Below are 27,051 nucleotides of genomic sequence, written 5' to 3' on the forward strand. Positions count from 1 at the left end.
CTCTCACCGTATTTCTCTGTTCAAAATCTCTAACTTCCTTCATTGCCTGCCCATACAGGGCTTAAATTTCTCCAACCCCATCCTTCCCCAACTATCCCCAAATACTCAAATCAAGTGGGACTCCTGACTCCTCACAACACCCTCCCCGTCCCGTTTCTGTTCCACTCACTTGGAATGCTGTTCCCCCTGTCTTGCCGCTTACCCAAATTCTACCCACCCTCCGAGTCCTCGACAGGCATCTGATAGACAGATAGATTGGAGCTGGAGATAGAGATAACATGAACCAACAGATACGAAGGGAAAGGGATAACGGGTCTCCGTCCTAAACCACTAACCAAAAGTAGGATGAGTCCAGTTTTAGGTGTTGAAAGTTACATCATTACAATCAAACTGGGTCCCATCAGTAAGAGATGCAGAACCAGAATTGCCTGGAGAAGCAGGGGCTCGAGGTGCAGACTGCAGACATCCCTACAAACCCAGAGAGACAGCCTTATAAGGTCAGCTCACCCAGGGGTCAAGTCCCAGAAGAGACCAACGGAAGGGTAAGGACTGAGCTTTGGGTAAGGGTGAGATGAGGGAAAGGGGACTATCAAATACGCAGGAGGAAACCCAGAAAATTCCAAAGTCCTGTTAGGACCAATGAGAGAAGACTTTCTGGAAGAAAGCGTGGTTAGCAGAGTCAAGGCTCTACCACAACAAAGCAACAACAGCTACAAAAAAAAAAAAAGAAAAGAAAGAAAAGAAGGACAGAAAGAGACTTTGGACTGATGTCTTTAAGATAATTGAGAAGGCGGCTGCAATACAATGAAAGGAGCAGAGGCAGAGTGTAAAGACATCAGGATGAACAAGTGGGGCAGGGCCAGCTCAGCCTAGAACGTGGGCAGTGAGCATCAGAAAACAAATCGAAAGGTAGCTGTAGGGAGGGCTGAGGGATTTTTTTTTTTAAATAAGAAGAATCAGTTTGCCTGAGTTTAAGAAAAATTCATCTTTCACTTGTAGTATTCCTTTTTTTAAAATTGAAGTATAGTTGATTTACAATGTTAATTTCTACTGTACAGCAAAAACGATTCAGTTATACACATATATATACATTCTTTTTCATATTCTTTTCCATTATGGTTTATCACAGGATATTGAATACAGTTCCCTGTGCTCTACAGCAGGACCGTGTTGTTTATCCATCCTATATACAATAGTTTGCATCCGCTAATCCCAAACTCCCACTGCATCCTTCTCCACCTCCCCCATGGCAACCACAAGTCTGCTCTCTCTGTGAGTCTGTTTCTGTTTCGTAAATAAGTTCATTTGTGTCGTCTTTTAGATTCCACATGTGTCACCTTTAACTTGTAATATTCTTTTAATCTACTCTTTTAATGGGCAAAAGTAAAACCTGAAAGAATCACAGGCTGCTATAAGTGTTGAAAAATCAGAAGTATTCGATGCACCTATGACAACAGGTGTAACTGAACCTGAAAACCATTTTTCTGAAAACTACAGTCATCAAGACCCTTCCTCTGAGCTAGACCACAATTCAACACAGTCACAGAAGAAAAGGGGTCACCAAGAGCACGTCCTGGTTTTTGTGCCCTGACTTAACTGCTTTCCTCGGTCCCAGAGAGTCAACCGTGAGAGTTGTAGCAGATCTCCCACTAGATTTTGAGTTTCCAGAGCCAAGTTTCTCACCCGGCTATTTCTCACCCTATCACGTCCAAAATATCCATTCTCAGCGCACTGGGAAAGAGCTACAAAATTAGAAAAGGAAAAAGAAAGGTTCACGTCTCGACTACACTTAGGATACTGAGGGTTGAAAGAAGGAAGACGTTAAGTATTGGAATTTTTAAGACAAGAAGACTGAAAGTGAAACGTCTGAGTAACAAAATGGGAGCTTTGAAAACCAGCAGAGAAAGCACCCCTCTCTCCATATCCACTCCTGACTGTGCGGAGCAGCCATCCATCTGCACATAAATTGAGATTTAGTGTATATTATTTTCAGGTGCTGTGGCACTTAAGATGTCATCGTCAATATATCATGCCGCTATGATTCAGAAAAGGACATTCAAGGTGTAGACATAGAACAGTGACAAAGCGCTGTAAAGCAAGGAATGGAAAATAAATTATTTGAAACTCTACCTCTAACTGTCGCCTACTTGTCACATTTGCCTAAACTTAATGATGTACTTTCTGATATCGGAAAAAGAGAAATAGGAGGCTGTGCTGGAGCATTTCAGGGCAACTTCATCTATTAATATATTAATATCAAAAGCTACTTATATGTTCTTAGGGTTCAGAATCCTCAATTTGAAAAGGCACTAGTAAATCAACTACGCTTCAATTTTTTTTTAATTTTAAAAAAAGAAAAGGCACTAGTTTCATGTAATTTATGAAAACACTTTTTCCAGAGCAGAATGATTTCCTCTTTGCTAATTTCCTTTTGTTTACCTCGATTTTGCTGCCTTCTTAGGAGCAGGGCATGGCAGTGTGGTTACGGTTCTTTTCCCAAAAAACAAAGCTGCCTTTAGGAAATTCACTATGGAAGGTTGGAAAAGGCTCACTGGAGCGAATCGAAGAAAAAATACATCATTTTGAAATATTTTATATTTAATGTAAGATCAGAAGCAGTTAAAACTGATTCACTGACATTGGTTTCTTGGTTTGCCAGGAAATATCCTCTGTCTTATTTGTGGGTTATGGCTGCAATTAAGTCACTATAACTTAAATCCTCTATATTTCATGTGTCATTCTATAAAATAAAGAAGGTAAAGAGACTGTCAAAGGGTCTTGGTGTTATAGAATGTAAGTCATCTAGAGACTGCATCTGTTATTCGATCCCCCTCTGCCCCCAAATGAGAACCACATTTCACAACAGAGCTCTAAAATAATCAAGGCATTCATCAAAACATTTACTGAGCACGGATAACATCTAGGGTTTTAGTGTGCACTGCTTTCAACACTGGAAATACAAAGACCTCCAATAGTTTTATAAAAGAATCCAGGGCGTGAATAAATAAAAACATGAAATTGATAGTTCAACAGAAGAAAAAATGAGCACAAAGGGTCTGCGTGTCCTGTAAATGACAGAGGATGTTCTGAGTATGTGTATTTATTTAACGAGCACTGGTACTACCTGCTCTGCCAGGCGCTGTTCCTAAAAAACATCACCTCGCTCAGCCCTCACTATCATCTTTACAATGGTAGATGTCATGACTGCCGCCAACCCTGCATCTTTTTTTTTAATATATAAATTTATTTTATTTTTATTTATTTTTGGCTGCATTGGGTCTTTGTTGCTGCGTGCCGGCTTTCTCTAGTTGTGGCGAGCAGGGGCTACTCTTCGTTGTGGTGCAGGGCTTCTCATCGCGGTGGCTTCTCTTGTTGCGGAGCACGGGCTCTAGGCACACGGGCTTCAGTAGTTGTGGCTCGCGGGCTTAGTTGCTCCGCCGCATGTGGGTCTTCCCAGACCAGGGCTCAAACCTCTGTCCCCTGCATTGGCAGGTGGATGCTTAACCACTGCACCACCAGGGAAACCCCAGTCCCGCATCTTAATGAGAAGGGAACGGAGGCACAGAGGGGGAAGCAGCCTGTCCAGGGTTGCACAGCTGACAAGTGACAGAGCCAGACCTGGTCCCGGGCGGCTTGGCTCTGTCGCCTCTAGGCCGCCTCTCTCCTCCAAAGAGGGAGGGTAGAAGACTGAGTAGGTTAGAACTCTCAGCGTGATTGTTCACAGGACACGCGGAGGAACGACAAACAACATCCTCTGGAGAGACAAGGAAAACCAGGGAAGAGGAATGGAGAGTGTACGACCCAAGAAATGGCTAGAATCCAGCCAGGCTGTGCCCAAGGCCAAGAGCACACCCAGTGTGAATGAATGCTCTTTTCTCACTACAAGCTCCTAGGAAAATTATCTGAGCCCCCGGGGGGTCTCAGCTGTAAAAGAGAGATCAGACCACCTAACGTGTAAAGCTGTTACCAGGACAAGGGATCTTATTTGGAAAGTTCCTGGTAAATTGCAAGTGGGTGCTGGCTAGAGCCAATTATGGTCAAGAGAAGCGGGAGGTGCCAGGGAGAGTGGGCAGGGCTGTATTTAAACAGCTCGATCTTTGAAAACGGAGGTGCGCTCATCTACCTGCTGTCTGGTTATTTTCTCATTATGCTGCCTGAGCTCACTGTTTATTTTCTTTCTTTTTTTTTTTTTTTAACAACTTTATTGGAGTATAATTGCTTTACAGTGGTGTGTTCATTGCTGCTGTATAACGAAGTGAATCAGCTATACATATACATATATCCCCACATCCCCTCCCCCTTGCGTCTCCCTCCCACCCTGCCTATCCCACCCCTCTAGGTTTATTTTCTTAAGGTTTAACGATAACTAATAATGTTTCTTTCCATTATAGAAAGCCAGATCACCAAAGTCAGTCAGCCGTTCAAAGGCCTCCAGGAAGTAGGCTGATAGATGAGGGAAAGATGGGATGGGGCAAGAGGGAGGGGCTGTGAAACAGGGGAATCGGTGCCCTGCCCGCGGTGCCTAAACTCCCAAATTTAAAAAGCACAGTGCCGGGCTTCCCTGGTGGCTCAGTGGTTGAGAGTCCGCCTGCCCATGCAGGGGACACGGGTTCGTGCCCCGGTCCGGGAGGATCCCACATGCCGCGGAGCGGCTGGGCCTGTGAGCCATGGCCGCTGAGCCTGCGCGTCCGGAGCCTGTGCTCCGCAACGGGAGAGGCCACAACAGTGAGAGGCCCGCGTACCGCAAAAAAACAAAACAAAACAAAAAAAACAGTGCCAACGGAATCCAGCCGTAATCCAGCCCCAAAGGCGACCGGTTTGCAGCCCCTCGGGAACATCGTTAATATTCCAACAGCAAGGTCTCCTGCCTGGAAGTGAAAATAAAACCATCGGAAAGGGAACTGTCTCTGCTTCCCGCCAGGACATCCTGCCAATCTCCCCTCCTTCCTCCCAAGGCAACGCTTGAGTCAACACCTGCCTCTGCTCTGTTCTTCCCTGGCCCCGCGAGGGGCCTTGCCCCATCAGTTCTGCGGCCAGACGCCTCCCTCTCTAATTAGCTCCTTGTCATCACCATTTAAATACGTTCAGATTTTTCTCATCCTTAAAAAACAAACACTTCCCTGACCTCAAATCCTTCCTACTACTTTCTCTTCACAGCAGACTTTTCAAACACTTGGCTATGCTCCCCATTGACACTTCCTCCCTGCCCATTTCCTCCACGATCCACTGAAATCCATCTCTCATCCTATCACTGTAGTGAAACTGCTCTCGCCAAGTTCACCAGAACCTTCTTCTAACTCACATCTCTGGCTTGGGCTGACTTGACGGCTCTACAGCATCTGAGACCCGCCTGTTCTCGAACTGCCCCTCCCGGTGCGTGCCTTGCACCATGCTCTGTGGGTTTCCACCTCCTCAATACCAGTTTCATCTCAGGCCTCTCTACTGGTTTGCTTCCCCTGACACCCCCCGAGGGGTGGTACCATCGGGGCTTCATCCTCTCACCTCTTCTCTTCTCATTAAGCATACTCTTGCTGGGTGACCCCATGTCTTCAATTGTCACCTAGATGTCCATGATTCCAAAGTCAACATCTTTAACCAAATCTCTGTCCTGAGTCTAGATCTCTCTACTAAACTGCCTACTGAAATATTTTATAGTTAGCATTTCAAAACTGAAGTCCCTCCACCATCCCTCAGACCTCTGTCCCCCTCTTTGTTCCTAGCTCTGTTAATGGACCCAAGCCCAAAACCTCTTCTGTCCTCTTCTTCCCTTACAAACAGACAAGAACTATGTCCTGCAACTTCTACAACTAAGAAATATAGCCACGTGAATGTGATGAAAAAATTTTTAAGTATTTCTTTATTAGAGAACTTGGAGAGCTTGTTCTAGTATCATGGCTCAAAGTGCTTGACCCTCGCTAGAGCATTAATTGAGAGGTATGTTCAGAACAGAACCAGACCAAGGAGTTGAAAAGGCCTTAGTGAAAGCTAGTGTTCACACTAAAAAATAAGAGCGACAACCAGGCAAAGAACATTCTATTAACTCTCAGAAATCTACAAAATTGAAGAAATGATAGGCAACTTTAACAGAAAAGAAATTCTGTAAGTATTTATAGAAATTCGTATGTAAAGTTGATTCACACAAAGAGTTTTACAAAATCAAAAAAAAAAAAAAGAAAGAAAAAAGAACTATGTGCTGACATTTTCTACCTCCTTACCATCTCCCAAACGCATCCACTCGGCTTCCACCCACGAGCAATTCCTTACTTTAGATATCCACGATCTACTGCTAGAATTACGGCCCAGGTCTCTTTAACTAGCCTCCATGCCTGCAAGACTGGCTTTTCAAATTCATTGCAGAGTCCACCTTGCAGTTATGTCATACTGTCCGCCTGGGAAAGTTCATCAGAGGCTTCTCCCTGTCCATAGGGCACAGTCCTCGCAATGCACTAAAAGAATATATCTTTCTATAACCTTTGAAAGTGTGGCAAATTTGACTTATTATGTATTAACTGTTTCAGGTGAGTTGGTGATAAAAATTACAGTAATAAGCTCTTTTTAGTAGTAAGAACACATAGAAAGCAATCTTAATTGTATTTAAAATTCAGAACTATTTCATTTCTCTGCGAAATACCACTGTCAATTTTCACCCTCCAACTTTATTATATACCTAGTACATTGCCTCACAACCTAATTTTCAGAAACAATATTTTTTTAATCCAATTACAATATTCAAAAGATTACGATTTATAATAAAATGCATTTATCTGAAAATGTTGAAGAAAATCCATTTTAACCCTCACTGTGCCTGGAAAGGTACCTGTCTGTGGACACAGCATACGCAGAGGCTTTCACTTCTCGAATGGCAGTTATCTAGAGCAAAAATGAGGACCATTTTATTAGAAATATGAGAAGGCACATATTGTAGAGGGAAAACAATGGTAGTTGGTCTGAGTCTCAGCCATTACCAACGTAACCTTGGGCAACTTATTTAATGCCTCTTGACCTGAATTATTCACCTGAAAAACAGACATAACACCTACCCTTAAGGGATGTTTTAATGATTAAATAAGATATGGCACGTACCTGGCACACGGATGGCCTTCAAAAGTGTTAACACTGCCCCCACAATTCCCTGAGTACTGCAGTAAAATGAATCTTGCATTAATCCCATGGCTATGAGAAAATGCAAGGGACAGAAAACTTTCCAACAATATAAACGTCTTGCATCTTCGAATTATTGTGAGAAGAGTGAACTTTGACAGGCTACACAACTAGATGAGAACACAGGAAGGCGGCCCTAATCTTATGGACAAAAAGTTCTGTAAAGATTGACACCTATGCTTTTTCCCACAAAGTGCTTCCTTATTTATATAAGTTTTGTTATTAACTTTAAAATCATAACGAATTAATCCAACTCACTTGTTGCTCAAGACAGTTGCACAAAGAACCATTCTTTAGCAAACTCACCATAAACCACGTCACTTCTCAGTGCTAATTAAAGGGGACCGTGCTTCCCAGGGCTTTGTGTAAAACTTTCCTGCCAACACAGGAGCAAGGGCTCTAGGGAACCAAGTATGAATCAAATTATTTTAAAGGACATTCTAGAAAATTGGATTGTGACTTATTACTGACCTAAAACACAGAGTCCAAGTTTCTTTTCAATGCTGTGATAAGGTAAAGTATCAATTTCCTTGATTGATGTGGAACTTGTACCAAAACAGCTCAGGGCAAAAAAGGTCAGCTAGGAACAGGAAAAACATCAGTGGGTGTGCACCAGAAAAGCACAATTCAGATAGGAAACTTCACCTACATTTACATGGCAATACACTGTAATTCTGTACAGCTCATTCTGACATAGGGGGACAAGCATTTCTAAAACAAGATGGTTACGTATTGCACATAATCCAAAATGTATTATCAGCAATGCTGAAGTGCTTTAGATGCTCAGAGGGCAGATATGGGAACACCAATTAGGAAATGAGGACTTCGCTTACGCCCGATCTTGCCTACCCCTGGGCCTGCCTCTCCAGGACTTGGGGGAGTCTCTGTTTTACAACACTCCTGATTCCCCTGGTCCATGTAGTCACTGTTGTCTAACCAGTACATACGCTCCGCTACTCAAAGCCTTTATCACCTTGGCCATCCAAAACTGTCCTCCAAAACCCTATGCAAATGCAAATAATAGAAACAAAATCATTGTTTTCTGTAAGTTTTAATTACTGATAGCATATGTGTTTTAGAGAAATGAAATATATTAAAGAACAAAACTCTGTTTTCATGTGTATATATACTCTTTGAGATGGGTCCCTTAGAAAAGCAAGAGCCTTTCTTGCTCTAAAGCAACATAGCTGGACTTCCCTGGTGGTGCAGTGGTTAAGAATCCGCCTGCCAATGCAGGGGACAGGGGTTTGAGCCCTGGTCCAGGAAGACCCCACAGGCCGCGGAGCAGCTAAGCCCGTGCACCACAACTACTGAGCCTGCGCTCTAGAGCCCGCGAGCCACAACTACTGAAGCCTGTGAGCCTAGAACCAAGAGAAGTCACCGCAGTGAGAAGCCCGCGCACCGCAATGAAGAGTAGCCCCCGCTCACCGCAACTACAGAAAGCCCGCGTACAGCAACGAAGACCCAACACAGCCAAAAATAAATACAATTAAATCTTAAAATAAATAAATAAATAAAGCAACATAACTCGGAAGATAATTTTGCATCTAAAATTGTTATAGAGGTATACAGTTGTTTTATTATCTTTGCTTTTATATAACACAGTACTAGATATTTTTAATGAATTTGCTATTAAGCCTTTAACAGGAATAAAAGTTCAATAAAAACGTGTTCTCTGGGAAAATGGGAAAGCTTTATACTTGAGCACTTCATAGCCCATTTCCAATAAGGCATAGTGATGGAGACACACGTAAGGACTAGCAACTCTGTACCAAGGCAGACATTCAGATCATAATGGCAGCCCTACTGAAAACACACGGGTATAAAAAGGTAAATTAAAGCGAGAAAAATAGAATCACTATAGAAAACAGTTATTGAGCACTTACTAATTTAGCTACCCTGAAACTAAAAAGCCTGGTACATTTTCAAAATAATTCCAGAAGAGTTATCTTGTACAGCAAAAAGCCACTTTTTCAGATAGGCATCTAACTGGTTTAACTGGATGATCCTTCTCTCAGGAGACACAGCTGACTTGCCCTCGGCATCCTTTCTTCCAGGCAAACAGAAACCCAACTGCATTTACACAGCAGCAGGTCAAGGGCTAGTGGGAAGGTTGGACCCCTCCTCAGCCCCATGGGGTGAATCTTGACCAAGCCAAGACTATTCCAGCCTCGTCTTTTCCCTTGAAATGACTGTTTCAGGAACCTGTGTGCACAGAAGTTCTGGCCAAAAATACGTGAGGGAATTCCACTCGAGGGTGGAGGTGAGGAAGACTTCTGGGAAAACGTTTGCTAGTTCCTGAAAAGAGATTCAAAAACTGATAAGAGCGTGGATTACTACAGCTACTTTGGTGAACTACTTGACAGAGTCCGCTAGAACTGAACTCTGACCGTCCTGTAACCCCAGATATACTCCTAAGTATAGGTTCACCAAAAGGCTAGAATATTCAGAGAAACTCCAACCTAACAGATCAGATATGAATGCAATCCAAACATCTATCAACATTTGAAAAAATATACTATAGAAAATTCACATAATGAAATACCATACATGAGGACAAGTAAACAAAAAGCACACACTGCAATGCACATGAATCTCTAAACATAATGGTGAATAAAAGAGAGCTGGACACAAAATAACCCATACCGTATGACTCAATTTATGTAAAATCCCAAAACAGGTAAAACTTATCTATGGTGTCAGAAGTCAAGACCATGGGTAACCCTGGAGGGGCCATGAAGGGAGAGTGGTTACTTTGTTTATTAATCTGAATGCTGGTTTCATAGGTTTGTTCACTTTGTGAAAATGCAACAAATCGTACACTTGTGATTTGGTTACTTTTCTGTCTATGTTATTTAGCTATAAAATTTTTACTTTAATTAATAGAGATGGTATGAAAAACACAACTGATAAGAGAAGAAAATTGATAAATTAGCCTTCATCCAAATCAAAAACTTTGGGACATCAAACAACACCATTAAGAAAGTGAAAAGGCAACCCACAGAATGAGAAAAAATATTTGCAAACCATATGTCTGATAAAGTACTTGTATCAAGGATAAGGAGCTCATACAATTCAATAATAAGACAACCCAATTTTTCAAATGAGCAAAGCATTTGAATAGAAAGATATATGAATCATCAGTAAGCACATAAAAAGATGTGCAATATGATTAACATTAGGGAAATGCACATCAAAACCACAATGAGCTACCACTTCAAACTCGCTAGAATCGCTACAGTCAAACAGGCAAACAATAACAAGTGTTGGCCCAGATGTGGAAAACTGGAACCCTTACACACTGCTGCTGGTAAGACTGTAAAATGGTACAGCCACATTGGAAAACAAATTAGCAATTCCCAAAATGTTAAACAAAGGGTTAGCATATGACCCAGCAATTCCTCACCTAGGTATACATATCCAAGAGAAATGAAAACGTATCTCCACACAAAAACTTGTACACAAATGTTCATAGCCACAATATTCATAATAGCCAAAAAGTAGAAACAAACCAAATACCCGTAACAGATAAACGAAATGTGGTGTATCCAAGCAATGGAATACTCTCCAGCAATAAAAAGTAATGATACAGGTTACAACATGGATGAATGAACATTAAAAACTATGCCCAGGGAAAGAAGGCAGTCAGAACAGACCCCATATTACAGGATTCCATCTATATGAAATGTCCAAAGTAGGAAAAGCCATAGAAATAGAAAGCAGATTAGTCGCTTGCCTAGGGGAGAGAGGATGGAGGATGAGTATTTCTTTGGGGGGATCAAAGTGTCCTAAAATTAGAATATGGTGATGGGTGCAAAACGCTGTAAATACACTAAAGCCATTGCCTTTTATAATGTGTAAAATTCACCCACTTTAAATGAGTGAATTTTATAAATTATAACTCATTACATGCCAGAGAATAAAATTTCTCCTCTTACGACCTTTAACCATTAATCTGTGAGGACTGGATGTCTACAGATGATACAGCCATTTTGCAACTGTGAGTGAAAAAAACCAAAGGGAAAAAGCCAAAATGCTAAAATGGCTTAGCAGAAAAACAGAGAGAACCTGGCCTTTGGAAACACGGCTGAGCAGCTGGAAAAGTCCTGGAACCCTGGACCTGCGCTTTGGGACTCCTTGTAATGTGGCAGGAAAACTTTCTCTTGTTATTTCTTAGCTGTGTCTTCCATTACTCGTCTGAAACTAAGGCACTCCTATGAAAGAGATGTAGGTTGCTGAGCACTCCATTTGTTACTTACATCAAGTATTTTACACGCATGCGTAGCGTGAATAATTTCATAAGTAAAAGAAAATTTTCATTACAGTCCAAATGTGGGCTTCTGACAAAATCTAATCGTTTCTGAAAATAAAGTTATACCTAAGAGTGGACAAAAGCAGATTGAGCTTTCTGCTCTGATACACAGCTTTTCACCGAAATATTTTAAGGGGCATTTTCTCTATATCATCACTTTGTAATACCCTGAAAAACAAACACATGAAGAATGTAAACCAATTACCAATGAGCATAAAATATATCATCAGCTAAGGTGATTTCAGAAGTATAAATCTAATCCTAAACCTCTTATACTCACATTAATATTTCTTAATAATAGGCAGGAGATTTTATTAGTTTATTATTAAGGTGATTAGTATAGTAAGTTTCAAGAATGGATTAATTGAGGATGTAGATAAGGACAATATATACTATTATTATAGCTACAATTGGAATATGTCAACTAAGGGCGTAAAATAGCCCCTCCCTAGGATCAGGAATGTAGTTTCCCCTTGGTGAAGTCTTGCCTGATTAGGCTTACTTGGGAACATAACATATTCCTGTGATATTGACCAATAAGTGATGGTGAGAAGACACCAAATTAAAATTGCCACTGGTATCCCATGACACTGGATGAAGAAAAGATACCATGTGGTCTTATATTAACTCATTTACCTAGAGCCAGATTTCAATGGATACGTAAGTAAATACCATCCGCTGCTGTAATAAATCCTGGTCTGTGACCTCCCTTCTGAGTTACAGAGCTGCATTTCCAGATTCTTCCTAGGCATTTCCACTTGAATGAATGGCAACTGTCAAATCCAAAACATAGCAAAGTATACACCACAATTTGCTACCAATACAGTCCCTTTCTGGAGTTCCTAAAAGCTCCACCATTCTTCCAGTTACTGAGGCTCACAACTCAGCCCCTGATTCTCCAAACAAAGCTCTGAATGTTCTCTCCCCACATCCTTTCTAACACACGCCCTTCTTTTTCTTGTCAGGGCCGTCATCCCGGTTGACAACGTCTGAACGTCATGCCTGGATTTTAAAACGAGGGCATCACCTCTTCTGGTCAAGGCAATTGATTACATTTCCCCGGAAGGAAAGTATTAGAAGGGAAGTGATTTTTTGCGTATTTTGTCGTGGGTGTACCTAAACCTGCCTGGAACATACACAGTAGGTGCTCAATAAATAGTTGGCGAATGAATGAAGAATTCACAGCTGTGAAGTGTAGAACAGCGCTCCCCACTGCTTTTAGTAATAGACCACATATACGTGATACATCCGACAAAGAGAACTTCTCCACGGAAACCTGTCATTCAGGAGCCTCTGCTCTTCGTCCTCAGCCTGCCATTCTAAAGCTACCTCCAGCCAATTAATTTCCAGATCCCCTAAATTCCAGCTAGAATAGATTATATTTATATGTTTACACATACATGGCGTATGCGTATACATAACCACATATATGTATTAAATTACTGTGAAACGCTATGGAGAAAAACAAATTAGAGGTGGACGTGGACTGCATGCAGGCTAAGGTTAGCTTCACCGATTATGTGACATTTGAATAGAGACCCAAAGGTGCTGAAGAAGCAGCCATGTGGCTATCGGGGGGGGGGGGAGAACATTCTAGACACAGAGATGGCAAGGCCAAAGTCCCTCAGCGAGGACTTTCTGTCTTACATCCCCAGCACCTGGTATTATGCCTCGAACTTTCGGATCTCTGCTTTCACCCACTTGTTTATATTTAAGGCCCCCTACATGCCAGGAACTGAAATTCTATTAGAAGTCAAACCACACTTCCAAACATGAAAATTCCTACAATTTATCTTTCAGCTGCCTTATATACAAATCTCAAGCAATCTCCAATTCAGCATGACTAAGCTGACCTTGACATCTTCCCCCCAATTCCCTCTCCCTCTTGGCATCCCCAAGTCCTTTAACAACAGCCAATGCTCCCAAGCCTCCCAGTCAAAATCTCCATTCATTTCTGACACACATAATACAATGTACCAGCTCACTGAATATTATTCCCCCAAAAAATTATAGTAGCTGGTCAGCCCACTTTTGCACCTACTATCTTTCCCAAGCCACCAAAAAAGAAGGTCAGAGAGAGAAAGGCAGAATCACCTCCATTCTCCCCAATCTTTGTCCCCACCGGACTCACTATTTATTCAATAAGAGATGCCACCTACGTGGTTCTGACATTAGACTCAAACAACTAAGGATAATTCTTCCTACAAAGAGGGCTCAAATTTAACTAGAATCAAGAAGCAAAAAGTCTAGTTCTCCAGAAGCTTTTCACTCACCCGGATCAGTAATGCCAATAAGACAAATTCTAGTCATCTAAAGTAAAATTCCACGAACTTCAAAATAAAGTCTCCATTAAAATTGAGATGGATGTAAATGTAAATATCCAGGTAATCCGAAGCATCTTCACTTGCTGCTTTCACTGTCAATACCTTTTTTTATTTTTGCCACTTTCTTTAATTTTTAAAATACAGAAACTTATGAGAGCCATCAGGTGCACTGACAGGTCATGGACATCTATGTTGGAAAAAAACACCGTGTGAAGGGTGTGACAGAGGAAGAGACAGACTCTGGAACAAGCAACGGACCACAGCAACGTGTAGCAATTCCAAGGAGCACAGACATCAAGAAAAAGCCCCTCGAAAAACACCAAAATGGAGAGGTTCTGCTGGGTGTTGCCCAGGAAACCCAGGCAGAAATACGTGTTACCCTGCAAAGATCAATAAATTCAGACCATTAGACTAAAGACAGGGAATGGAAATTACAAAGCTGAAAATGTTTTCCCTTGAGAACACAAATCAACTCCAATTAACAAGTAAAAACTAAAATCTAGTCATCTTTACTTTAACTCACTCTTCCGCTGTGTGGAGAAATATTAGCTCTAATTAAGACTCAAATTATATAAGGCTTAGTATAGCTTCAAACATTTTCCTCTTCACCTACAATGAAGGGCATCTTTTCAATTTTTCAAAGAACTGTGACCCCACCTACTATTATTCTTTACCTAATTTGAAAGTGTGCTGGGATGAAAGGCACTGTAGGTAGTAATAGGATAAAATGGCACCTGTTAAAATAGTATCATTTATTAATCCAAATTAATTAGCTTCTCCCCAGCACCGTCCCTCACTGTCTGACTCCCTCTTTTTCCTATTAATTGTGCCATCACTATTTCAATTACTCGCATTCCACTTCTCAGCATCACATTGGTCTTTTCTTATCACTCATCAAGCCCTATCTCCATGTCCTCTCCTACGTCTTTACACCCACCTCTTCTCTTTCCATCCATGTCATTCTTATCCAGCAAACTCCTACCCAGCCATCAAAGCCCAGCTCCAATATCCATCCCTTCCCACAGTTTTTCTCTGAGCCCAGGAGAAATCCATTATTCCATGATGTATGTCCTCCTTTATATTTCATCCCTTAAACCTATTTTCATATATAACAGTCATTTTTAATAGGGAATGGGAACTTCTTCTAGACCTAGATTATTTCTTATTTACTGCCCTATAACAGCACCAACCACAGCAGCAAACACATAGGAGTTGCTTCCTACGGATGTTGTGAATTGTTTTCCATTGTCACGTCACCTATCGATTGTTATCATTTCATACGTTTCTATCTCAATTCTGCCTCTTCCACCCAGACAACAGAATCATTAAAAACAAATGCTGTCTAGGAAAACATAGGCAGAACACTCTGACATAAGTCGCAGCAATGTCTTTTTTGATCCACCTTCTAGAATAATGAAAATAAAAACAAAAATAGGGCTTCCCCGGTGGCGCAGCAGTTAAGAATCCGCCTGCCAATGCAGGGGACACAGGTTCGAGCCCTGGTCCAGGAAGATCCCACATGCTGTGGAGCAACTAAAGCCGTGCGCCGCAACTACTGAGCCTGCGCTCTAGAGCCCGTGGGTCATAACTACTAAAGCCCGTGCACCTAGAGCCCATGCTCTGCAACAAGAGAAGCCACCGCAATGAGAAGCCCCACGCACTTCAACGAAGAGTAGCCCCCGCTCGCCGCAACTAGAGAAAGCTCACGCACAGCAACGAAGACCCAACGCAGCCAAAAATAAAAAAGTGTATTTAAAAAAATAAAATAAAATAGACAAGTGGGACCTAATTAAACTTGAAAGCTTCTGCACAGCAAAGGAAACCATAAACAAAACAAAAAGACAACTCACAGAATGGGAGAAAATATTTGCAAACAAAGCAACCAACAAGGGATTAATCTCCAAAACATACAAACAGCTCATGCAGCTCTGTGTCAAAAAAACAAACAACCCAGTCAAAAAATGGGCAGAAGACTAAATAGACATTTCTCCAAAGAAGACATACAAATGGCCAAAAAGCATATGAAAAAATGCTCAACATCACTAATTAACAGAGAAATGCAAGTCAAAACTGCAATGAGGTTATCACCTCACCCCAGTCAGAATGGCCAGCATCAAAAAAGGAATGAAAGTGGGTCATGTGTAGAGATATGGATGGACCTCGAGTCTGTCATACAGAGTAAAGTAAGTCAGAAAGAGAAAAACAAATATCGCATATTAACGCATGTATGTGGAATCTAGAAAAATGGTACGGATGAACCTATCTGCAGGGCAGGAATAGAGACAAAGGGAACAGATGTGTGGACACGGGGGGGTGGAGTGGGATGAATTGGGAGGTTAGGATTGACGTATGTGCACTGCCTCGTGTAAAACAGACAGCTAGTGGGAACCTGCTGTAGAGCACAGGGAGCTCAGTTCAGTGCTCTGTGATGACCGAGATGGATGGGATCCGGGGGGGGGGGCGGGGGGGGCCCAAGAGGGAGGGGATATATGTATACATAAAGCTGATTCGCTTTGCTGCACAGCAGAAACTAACACACTGTAAAGCAACTACACCCCAATTTTTTTTAAAAAGTCTATGAACAGTAAATGCTGGAGAGAGTGTGGAGAAAAGGGAACCCTCTTACACTGGTGGGAATGTAAATTGGTACAACCACTATGGAGAACAGTACGGAGGTTCCTTAAAAAACTAAAACTACAACCTAGGGGTAAGACAGGAATAAAAACACAGACCTACTAGAGAATGGACTTCAGGATATGGGGAGGGGGAAGGGTAAGCTGTGACAAAGCGAGAGAGAGGCATGGACATACATACACTACCAAAAGTAAGGTAGATAGCTAGTGGGAAGCAGCCGCATAGCACAGGGAGATCAGCTCAGTGCTTTGTAACCGCCTGGAGGGGTGGGATAGGGAGGGTGGGAGGGAGGGAGACGCAAGAGGGAAGAGATATGGGAACATATGTATATATATAACTGATTCATTTTGTTGTAAAGCAGAAACTAACACACCATTGTAAAGCAATTATACTCCAATAAAGATGTTTAAAAAAAAAAAAAAAAAAACTAAAACTACAGTCACCACGTGATCCAGCAATCTCACACCTGGACATATATCTGGAGAAAACCATAATCCAAAAGGATACCTGCACCCCAGTGTTCACTGCAGCTCTATTTACAACAGCCAAGACATGGGAGCAACCTAAGTGTCCACCGATGGAGGAGTGGATAAGGATGACGTGGTACATATATGTACAATGGAATACTACTAGGCCATAAGAAAGAATGAAATAATGCCATTTGCAGCAACATGGATGGACCTAGAGATGATCACACTAAGTGAGGTCAGACAAAGACAAATACCATATGATATCACTCATATGTGGAATCTAATTTTAAAAAAGACACAAATGAACTTATTTACAAAGCAGAAACAGACTCACATATGTTGAAAACAAACTTATGGTTATCAAACGGGAAGCCTGGGCAGGAGGGAGAAATCTGGAGCCTGGGATCAACACACATACAGTGCTATATATAAGGTAGGTAATCAACCTGGACCTACCGTATAGCACAGGGAACTCCACTCAGTATTCTGTGATAACTTATATGAGAAAAGAATCTAAAAAACAATGACTACATGTACTGATATATGTATAACTGAATCACTTTGGTGTACATCTGAAACTAACACAACATTGTCAATCAACTATACTCCGGTAAAATTAAAATATAAAACAGCAACAACAACAAAAACAAATGCTGTCTTCTTACCTTTTATTTTTCTCACAGAGTTTGGCCATAAACACAGACACTTAACCAATGTTTGCTAACTGAATGGTATATATCACTCCACCATCTTGCCTTCCTAACAGACTCAAAACTTGTTAATGTCTTTCTACAAAGTAGCCCACTGAGCTCAGCTGAGGAAAAGGCAGCAGGCATCACCACAGCCTTTATCCCACTAGGACCCAAGCCACTGACCACACAGTCGAGCTCTAGATCAGTTAGATCTCGATCTTGCTGTTCCCAACAGCAAGATTGGGAACACAGTTAAAGAATGTCGGGGCTGATAAGCTAATGAGGAACAATGCCCACTGATAAAAATCTGGAATATTTGTTCTCCATCACAAGGTGAATAAGTGATATTTGTGTTTAAAAATTATCGTAAAATATTTTCAGAGCCGTACAACCCAAATTCGGAACAGGATTAATGATTTCAGCCCTGGACCTGGGTCATAAGTTTTGAAAAGAGAAACATCCATAAACTTCCCTCAGTTAAACCTTGGGTTTAAACAACAGCTGAGATGGTGAACCGGGCAAAAACCCACCCAAGTGAATCAGAAAGAAAAAATAAATAAATCCTACACATGCTTCAAAATCCTGGCTCACTCCAAGCCCCAGCTCCTTCTAGAAAGTGGAAAACTGTGCGACTATGTTAGGTACAATGGAGCTGCAGGCAAAAAGGGATGTGGTCCCAGGTGGTTAAAAGGGACAAACCTGCAGCAAAAGGAAACAGGACTTCCTTCACTGATGCCCAGATACGGTTGGTCTCGTGCTAGTGTCCAGTGCCATAGAACTTTAAAGGGCGCTTGGGAGAATTCTGAATAGTCTTATTAACAGGAAATACCTCTTCTCTGTTCCTTGTTCCCATAAAGAGGGATTTTCCCGAAAGAAAGCTAGCCTTCCTCTCCACTCCTTCAACCAACTCCACCCTCCCCTTTATTCCTCTTTTGAAATTTGAGCTAGGCTTAGAGAGCAGGCTAATAAACCCAACCTGTAACTTCTCACTGCCCCCCATCTCCTCACCTCCCTTCCTTCCCTCCTATCTCGCCTCCCTCCACCCACTGCCTGTAACTGAGCAGGCTGACTCCCTCATACTAAGCCATGTGTCCAGTGTCCTTCATCCATAATAAAGGTGATGCTTTGTTCTCCGTTATCTGATGACTCTAAGGATGTCTACTTCCTATTTGCTCAGGGCTCAGGCTGGGGAGAAGCAATCTCTTTATGGGATCTCCCCAGAGAGCTCACCAATTTATAGACCCACCAAGGAATATTCATGGGAACTACATGAACTCTGAAGCCAGATAAATTGGTTTCTACTGAATAAACTCTCTCATACAGAGAGCTAAGTGATTCACTGAGCCAGGTTTAGAGAATGCACTTGCCCTACGGTGCCCAAGTGAAAACATCAATTCAGGGGTCCCCAACCCCCAGGCCACAGACTGCTACCGGCGAAGCTTCATCTGTATTTACAGCCGCTCCCCATCGCTCGTGTTACTGCCTGAGCTCTGCCTCCTGTCAGCATTATGGTGAGCTGTATAATTATTTCATTAAATAGTACAATGTAATAATCATAGAAATAAAGTGCACAATAAATGTAATGCCCTTGAATCATCCTGAAACCATCCCCCCGCCCCGCCACCATTATCCGTGGAAAAACTGTCTTCCACGAAACCTGTCCCTGGTGCCGAAAAGGTTGGGGACCGCTGCATGAATTGATTAAAAAAAAAAAGTCCATCTTTCATTTATCAGGTCTTATCATTACAAATGTCCTTCTTTTATACTTAGTGTTTGTAATGTTTATAGTCAACAGTTTAAAATCTGGATTTCTTTGTTTCTACTCATTTCCAGGCTTCTTAAAAAAAACAAAACAACTGTACTGGCCCATGTTACAACATTTGCATCCAACACTAATTATGCCCTTAAAATGCTTTTAGGAAACACTTTAATACCAGATTTTGTAATTAGTAACACTATTTTCCACCACTATATTCAGTGAACCGTGCTTCCAACAGTATACCATTAATTTTTACAGCCTCTCCCTAAGTTTCACAAGGGTGGGAACAATTGTATTATCCTTATGCACCAGTGAAGGAATTGAGGTTAAACAACCACACAGAAGTCCAACAGCAAACACCCTGGTGAACTGGAGTCAGAGTGTAGCCCTCCCTGACTGATAATCTATGCCACCAGAGCAGGCTGCCTCCTAGGGGACCACGGCACCAAAAAGTCCAGTTCCCCATAGGCTTCATGCTACTTTGCTCTAGGATTCCATAGTGAGTTTTTGTTGTGTGTAGCCTTAAGAAGCTGAAAGGAAAAATGTATTCAAGCACAGGAAAGCAGTGGCCAGGACAAAATTATCTTACTAATAACTTCACTGTGCCATTTTAACTTATCATTCTTAAATACAAAAAGAAAAAAGAAAAACAACCAGAAAGACGTATGCAGTTTTTATACTGGTTAAGATTTTATGAAGTTAAAAACATCTTAACATCCTTCTATTCAATTAGAAGTTTAATCACACTGTTTACACAGGAAATATTTACTTGATTTTCACTACAAAATAAGCTGATAATATAAATGCTACTGCATGTGCACGCACAGCAATCATAAAGAGATGTGTCAGGAAAAATGACCAGGAAATGACATACTGACTAGACTTGTAGAAGATAATGTATTCAGGGGAGTAGGGGTTTAAAAAAAAAAAAAAATTTCTTCTCCATTCATAGTCTCTGCATTTCTTACCTGTATGAACAAAAAATGCTTTTGGTTTCCCCCTCACGGTATTTTCACCAGATTTTTATCATCACAACCACAATGACATCCCCCATCTCTTCCTAGTAACAGGAAGTACATACTGAAGGGTTTACTCTTTGCCAGCCTCTGAGCTAGTTTCAAGCCCCTTTTACAGACAGAAACATCGAGGCTGGAAGAGGTTTACTAGCTTGCCCAAGGTTGCAGAGCTTGGATTTCAATCCTGGTTTTCTGACTTCCAAGCCCAAACTCTTTCCAGCTACACCATCCTGACTCCCTCCCACAAGGTTCCACTGTTAATCAAGGCAGCAGTACTGGTGCCATATTCTCCGGCTGCTTCCCAGAACCTAGACCTTTCCCGACTCTTCCCCACCATCAACACTCTCCTATCCTGTCTCTCACCAATCCTAATGTTGTTAGGTTATCCTAGTTACTCTAGCTTACAACTACCTATAACAGGGTTGTACCTAGCACAGTGCCTTTTGCAAACTAGTTGATAAATATTTCACTTGGCTGACAATAATTTATATCTCAAATAACATATTGGCTTTCTAATAAATGTCTTCAGAAGTCTTCCTCTAGATATATCCAGAGAAAACCATAATTCAAAAGGATACATGCACCCCAGTGTTCACTGCAGCACGATTTACAATAGCCAGGACATGGAAGCAACCCAAATGTCCGTCGATAGATGAATGGATAAAGAAGACGTGGTGCATATATACAATGGAATATTACTTAGCCATAAAAAAGAAGGAAAGAATGCCATTTGCAGCAACATGGATGGACCTAGAGATTGGCATACTGAGTGAAGTAAGTCAGACAAAGACAAATATCATATGATATCGCTTATATGTGGAATCTCAAAAAAATGGTACAAATGAAACTATTTACAAAACAGAGTCACAGATGTAGAAAACAAACTTAGGGTTACCAAGGGGGAAGAGGAGGGGAGGGGGATAAATTGAGAGATTGGGATTGACACAGACACACTACTATACATAAAATAGATAACTAATAAGAACCTACCGTATAGCACAGGGAACTTTATTCAACACTCTGTAATGACCTATATGGGAACAGAATCTAAAAAAGAGTGGATATATGTATATGTATAGCTGATTCATTTTGCTGTACAGCAGAAAACTAACATAACATTGTAAATCAACTATACTCCAATAAACACTAATTTTAAAAAAAATCTTCCTCTCATTAGCTTTAAATAGCTGGAATTTGTATACTATATAGACAGGAGAGAGGAGATGAGGCCCTTTACATGGCACAGAAACCCTCAATTAAGTCTTCTAAACACTCATTGATTTAGAGAAAAGCGGGGAGGAGACAAATTATGAACACTGCATTTGGACTCCCCCCATGTAACAAAAATGCCATGAGTTGTCTATTGCCCTCAACTCTATATGCCTATCACTCAGCCCACGGCCTGAACAGCTGGTTCCCAAGAAATACCTGTTGATTGACTGAATGAATGCATGGATAAACGGAAGAATGGATGGAGATGAGTTAAAGATGACCACTTGGTTATGAACTACATATTTAAACCAGAGTCCATTTTTATTGGAAGGCCTATTAAGAGAAGATGTATTTTACTGGAGGATTTCGATCTGTAAGAACCCAATTTAAAATATTTTCTACATGCAGCAAGTCTATAACCGCCTATAAATTCATTATATGTCATATTCATTTATAGGAACTAATTTTTCATTTTGCACAAATTTACCTTACATAGCAAAGTCAGCTACCATACTAATGTTTCTTTCAGTTAGTTTGCCAAAAAATCTCTCATACATCCTCAAACAATGACAATGAATAATCTACTACAAGAAATCCTTACAAAGATAAAATTGAAGGTAGCTTCAAAGTGACTACCTGAAGGTCAAGTTGGTCTTATACAATTCTATTTCTAAGAGAAAATGGCAGACTGCCAGATAACGTGGTACCACTAAAAGAACATTTCTGTGCGTCCAACACCATAACTTATTTTCTATTCGGTAAACTGTGAGGGTTCTGCTCCAAATACATTTTAATAAATGAAAAATAAATAAATATGCTGAATCAAAGCAGGAGCCATGATTTTTATGGAATAAAAAGGCAAGTGTTCATTAGAATTCAGGAAACATAAAATTTGTTTTTATTTTTCTTTACCCAGATGGGAGAGGGAGTTCCCACAATTACGACGACTGAAGGGGCCACAGCACAGGGATCTAATTCCTTCATCTGCTTACCCGTGAGGCTCAGCCTGCTAGTGCTGTGGACAATCCCAGGACCCCCAAATGATAATAACCATTATGGTCAGAGCCTGCTTCTGGTCAAAATGATAACACTTCCCAGAGAAGCTGAACATTCAAATGTGAAATTGTTTCCTTTAGTGTCAGTCTTAACTCCTTTTAATGGCAAGATTCCCTTTTTTTCCCATTAAAGCAATCTCAATCCAAAGTTGTAACTACCGTGGCAAATAAAATCTCAAAGTAGAGCTGCTTTTCCTAGTAAGAAGTGGCTTTGGAAGGTGGAAAAAGCATCCCTCAGAGCAGAAGTCAGTTCACAGGTCTCACGTGTCCTCTGTCATTTCCTGAACCAGTCACTTCCCCCCCCAGACCTTGCGGAGCATCTCGGCAGAGTGGGTTTGGGGGGCGGGAGGCAGAGGGAGGGCAGAACTAGATGGCCCGTTAAATCCACCCCAGTTCTCAGGGGGCAGCAAGGTTCTACCTTCGAGACCACATACCCCTGTACCTTCACAAAGCCCATCTGAGCTTTGTCTTCATAGGCTGTAAGATCCAGGCACAAGGCCACAGCTTCACTAGAACCCTTCCGAGCAAGGTTAAAACACGCTCACCTCTAAATGAGGCTGCATGCAGACGTAAAAGCCCTCCCAGGGGCGGCGGAGAGGGAGACAAAGACTGTGGTGCTGTCTCCTTCCATCTACACCACCAGAGACAAGACCAGTAGTAAAGGATAATTCTTAAATGGAATACTTATTTAAACAAAAGGCACTCTTCTTCATCCAGGCCATACATCATGGTTTCCTATAAGATGCTCTGTGACTCTTAACTTTTTGGAGCCCCAGATTTCTCCGAGGTTAAAACAGGAGTTTGGAAAGTTAGTTTGATACACCCTTTCGAGGTGATCTCTAGAGTTCTTTTTACAGACAAATTATCTACATGCCTTATATGTCTAATCCTCATAATGTTTTTGTTTTCGGGGGTTTTTTTGGCCATGCTGCGCGGCCTGCAGGATCCTAGTTCTCTGACCAGGGAGCAAACCCGTGCCCCCTGCAGTGGAATCATGGAGTCCTAACCACTGGACCGCCAGGGAAGCCCTCTCATGATAGTTTAACTCACTGAAGTCACCCTATGACATTTCCTTGGAAAGGCAATGAAGTCTCTGTTTTGGAAGAGGTTCACAAACTCGAAGCTCAACTTGGGATGCCCGTGGAAACCAAATAACTTGAAAAGATCATCAATTCACTATTAACCGGGCAAACTCTTCCTGGTATCTCCTCGGAGTAGTAAAACAAATAAATAAAAATAAATATATTTCTGTCAAATGAATATGCAAATCACTTGGAGAGGCAGCAGCCCAAAAGCCAGGTCTTTTTCACTGAAAGAACACTTAAATAGCAGACACTACTATCTCCCTGACAAGAAAAGAAGAAACGCAGGGTTATCTGGAAACCCAGGATATTGGGGGGTAAGGTATAATATTCAAGATTGGCACTTTATTATGAGATACATTCTTCATAATGTTTTGTCGGCCTATTTTGCAATCAAGATCTGGACTCTTCACAATTACAGACTCCTGCTCTGCACAGTGGAACTCTATCAAATGCACTCAGCTTTCCATAAACAGCTGGTATGTGGCTCAATTATCACCGAGCCCTTCAGAGTACACAGAGCAAGACCTGCTCTTTAAATACAATGTAGATAAAGATAAGAGTCTGCCCTAAAATATGCTGTGCTCTATCTGGATAATTCACTCTCAAATTGTAAACTTTTAGGCCAAAAGGGCAAGAAAGTCAAACCTGCCGTACACGGTCTCCAGCTGGTCTGTGGGCAGGATCAGTGCCCATCCTAAGAAAACTATCCTTCATCTGGAGTGAAATGAGACAAACAGAAATAACGTAGGGAGTTTGTTAAAAGCTCAGTCTATTCAATGCATAGGCCTAGGGACTTCCCTGGTGGCACAGTGGTTAAGAATCCGCCTGCCAGTGCAGGGGACACGGGTTCGAGCCCTGGATGGGGAAGATCCCACATGCCGCGGAGCAACTAAGCCTGTGTGCCACAACTACTGAGCCCGCGAGCCACAACTACTGAAGCCCATGAGCCTCGAACCCGTGCTCTGCAACAAGAGAAGCCACCACAGTGAGAAGCCCGCGCACCGCAATGAAGAGTAGCCCCCGCTCACCACAACTAGAGAAAAGCCCACACGCAGCAACGAAGACCCAACGCAGCCAAAAATAAATAAATTAATGAAAAATAAATTTTTAAAAAATGTATAGGCCTGTGTTTATTCTGAGACCATATCCTTCCTACATTTAGCTATTAAATTAGAAATTTTCTCTTTACAAACTGATGGGGACAGCAGAGAGTTATAATGTTACTTGAAAAAAAATAAAACTTGGCCACTCTGTTGGTCTCCCCAACCCCCAATTTTTTTTTTTAATTTTGCTGCTCCAGCATAAAATCTAAATGCCTGGGATGTACTTTCCCATAGCAGTATGAAAGTAGCGATTCATGTGCAAAGATTAATTTACCAGGAGTTATATACACAGTTAGGCTACCTTGAAGTAGCAAAGAACATGACGGTCTCCACATACAAAATGACGAAAACACAATACATAGCCTGAAAGTTGAATTTGAACCTAAATACCTGGAAGTTCCTCCATTAATTAGATTTGTAACAAAATTAACATGAACAGAATAAATAATTCTAGTGATACGGTGGATGCAGAAAGGATACTGCTATTAGCAAAATCACAAAATTCATACAGCATTAAAGTTGTACTTCAAGAGCTAAGACATCTAATGCCGTCCAAAGAAAACATGCAGCTACCACCACCGCCAGGACAAACATACAGGAATTAATTTGACTGGATCCCATCCTTGTTTTAAATCAACAACATTCTACTCACGTTTGCTGTCTTGATTAAATATCTCGATGCAAAATACCCACACATTAAGAATTCCAGCTGGTAGACCTCACCCAGACATTTGTAAGAATATAGTTAACACGTGCAAACCCATTATGTTTTCGGGTAGTGGGTAATGGGAAGAAAAACGCAGCACAATTCTCCTTTCTCTTGTTAAGGCGCTGTCATTTAAGCAGAAACCTGGAGTATTCGTAATAGAATTCGGTTACAAGATGAAAGCATGGCAAAAAATGTCAGGTAGCTGTGGAAGCATGTGTGTTTCTGAAAACTACCAACCCCAAGAAGGAAAAGCAGAAAGGACAAAGCTTTATCTACTTTGCTGAGTACAAGAGCTGCAGTTTAAATTGTTAGGGACTTCCCTGGTGGTCCAGTGGTAAAGAATCCACCTTACAATGCAGGGGACGCAGGTTTGCTCCCTGGTCAGGGAACTAAGATCCCACATGCCGCGGGGCAACTGAGCCCACACACCACAACTCCTGAGCTCACGTGCCTCAACTAGAGCCTGTGCGCCCCAAACTACAGAGCCCACATGCTCTGGACTCCACGTGCCACAACTAGAGAGAGAAAAGCCACACGCCACAACAAAAGATTCCATGTGCCTCAGTGAAGATCCCATGTGCCACAACTAAGACCGACGCAGCCAGAAAAATAAATTAAATAAATAAATCTTTTTAAAAATAAATAAATTGTTTAATGTCACAAACTGTGTTAATATTTGAAGTGATGTGGGTGCTGACGACTCGTAGCATCAAAAATATATTCAGGATTGCGTTTAAACCTGTATTTATAATTTTAAAAAGTCAAGAGGGGAGCTTGATGAGCTTCTGTTAAAAGCCATTCCCACGTTATATGTAACAGACAAGGTAATTATTTGTTTACAGATGGTTGCTGAATAAACCATCCATTTAAGTTTAAGTGAGATCAGCAAAAAGGAAATACGTATTGATGTGTCTTTTGGAGATTAAAGTTAGTCTTAAAATGTAAATAAGATATGGAAACTGTCCTAAAAAGTTATTTTTTTAAATCACATACCGGGTGAACAGCGCCCTCACTCCCCACTGTCCTGTCGGCTATGTCCTTGGGTTCCAAGCGGCCCTGACGGCAGTACAGAACAGGGGGATGCTGGGAAGTTACCTACTTATCTCCACATTAGGCATCTCATTCCCTCCCAGACTATTCTACGTGGAGTCCCTCTCTCCTCTCCTTCACCAGCTCAGCCCTCTCCACCTGAAAACCCAGCTCACTCTTCACAGCCTCCATTAAAACAAAACAGAAAGCACCTGACTCACAGCTATGCCCCTCAAACTCTGTGCACCCAAAAGACGGATGCACTCCACAGGATCCAGCAGTAAACGAACGTCAGATGACCGACAGAAGTATTTTCTCTAGGACTGGATCAGAGATAATCTGGGACAACAAAGAATTCAAGTATTATTCATCACCTATTTTGGAAAAATTAGTCAGAAATTCCATCATCATAAGTATAAATACTTCTGCAGAAACAAAGCCTCACCCCCAGAATTTAATCTCCACTCAACACAAACCATTACCTGCGCTT

The 27,051-nt window shown here is 41.5% G+C and overlaps 1 protein-coding gene and 1 pseudogene across 3 annotated transcripts in view; one reads left to right on the top strand and one right to left on the bottom strand.

Moving 5' to 3' along the window:
• The window catches only part of CA8 (carbonic anhydrase 8), a 214,075-nt gene that overhangs the window by 48,242 nt on the left and 138,782 nt on the right, over positions 1 to 27,051 (bottom strand). The gene's annotated exons all lie outside the window — the stretch shown is intronic.
• On the top strand, positions 411 to 25,428 carry LOC115854896 (ubiquitin-conjugating enzyme E2 variant 2 pseudogene; annotated as a pseudogene).

This window comes from Globicephala melas, chromosome 17 (genome assembly GCF_963455315.2).
Source record: "Globicephala melas chromosome 17, mGloMel1.2, whole genome shotgun sequence".
In the NCBI taxonomy this organism is placed as follows: domain Eukaryota; kingdom Metazoa; phylum Chordata; class Mammalia; order Artiodactyla; family Delphinidae; genus Globicephala; species Globicephala melas.